We start from the raw sequence: 1,701 nt of genomic DNA on the forward strand, positions 1-1,701 counted from the left end.
AATGTACATGTAATATGAATTGCCTAAATATTATTCCTTAAAACATGCAGCGCTCCAGCCCCCTTAAAAGCAATTATTTAACACAACATAATAATAATAATAATTAGGTAATAAACCGGTGCTTAGCACTATGACTATAATCATATACATATATACATATATGTATGCATACTATTATATATATTGTTTGAGAACAAAACCTAAGTGAGAGACCGACGAATTACAATTCACATCGAACGGGCCATAGTTACCCAGAATTCTGTATTATTTAATATTTATTGACCGAAATATGATTTTCTTATATTATAAATGATAGCTCCATGACGGATGGTTTGGTCAAATCACAGAGAAACAATTGTTAGTTGTTTAATATTTACTTATTATTTAAATACTAATAAATGTATAAGTATATTTATTGAGAAAATGAAATAACATAAATTCTTACGCCCGGTACACTGGAAAACACGTGACCGACGACAAATGTAAAAGGTTTACAGGGAACTGGTCTGCGATTAAATCATGCTCAAACATTCGTTTCGATATGAGGGTGTTAGAGATCAAGACGTTTGCAGTAAGGGCGAAACGGGCCCATACTACAAACGACGTCTGGATAGTGTTAATCGTGGATTTAGTTTCCGAACGTCAAAGGGACGATCGATCCATCCCTCTTTGATGATAACGCATAACGGTCCAGTTTCGTTGGAGGCGGGTTTCGGGCGTTTTGCCGCCATGATCCGCTCCACCGGACTGCTCAACCGTTGCGTCTCTTCGGTGCTCAACAGTTCATTGGAGTCACTCTCGCCCGTCGTGGATAACGCTGGACCTGTGAGGGCGGTGTAATAGCTGTATATGGACTCGGAATCTGAGGCACAAGAAGACGTTCCGGCGGGATCGCTTGACTCGAAAACCGATGGTATGTCATCGAGGCGCGCATCGGACGTCGTGATGTCCTCTCTGATCGCTTCCACGTCGACGACGCATTCCGACGGCTTCGATTCGACCGGTCGCACTTCGATGGTCCTCGCGAACAACTCACCCGATCGTTTCTCCTCGGCGTTTGTTGTTCCGTCCACGACGATCGTTTCATCCTCGACCGTCCGGTTCGCGACCGCGGAGTTGTAGATCGTCTCGATCCAAGACGACGGTGTTTCACCGGGTTCGCGAGCAGACGATTCGGACTTGACGCCGTCATTCTCGACTCGACCGGACCTTCCGTCACTGGCCTCAAGTCGTCCATTGCTCGCCGGAGGCTCAATCGACGATCGCTTGTCGACGACCACGTTCCGTTTCGTCGAGTCGATTTCTGCCATCCACTCGAACAACCCTTTCAACCGTTGTTGTTCTTCTATTCTCAGCGCCTTGCGCACCGCGTTGGCCGCAAGATCATCCGCCCGAGGCGGCCGCGCCGGATCGACGAGCTCGCGACGAAATGGCGTTTTTACGGGCACGCGAACAGGCGAACCGACGTCGAACGGTACTTCGCGTCGTCCGTCGTCTTCTACCACGTCTAAGCATGCGGACGCGTGTAACAACGGCAATGGTCGCGTGGACGCGTGTGGCAACGGCAGTGGCCGCGCACCGTTCGTCTTGGAGCTGTCGCTTGACAGCCCTGCGCTCGCATCCCGTCGTTGTGTTTCGTTCGCTGTCACCGGACGACCGACCGATTCCTCCCCGACGGTGACGACGCTCGACCGGACCCTT

The sequence above is a fragment of the Sipha flava genome, unplaced genomic scaffold (genome assembly GCF_003268045.1).
Source record: "Sipha flava isolate LNK unplaced genomic scaffold, YSA_version1 119_pilon_pilon, whole genome shotgun sequence".
In the NCBI taxonomy this organism is placed as follows: domain Eukaryota; kingdom Metazoa; phylum Arthropoda; class Insecta; order Hemiptera; family Aphididae; genus Sipha; species Sipha flava.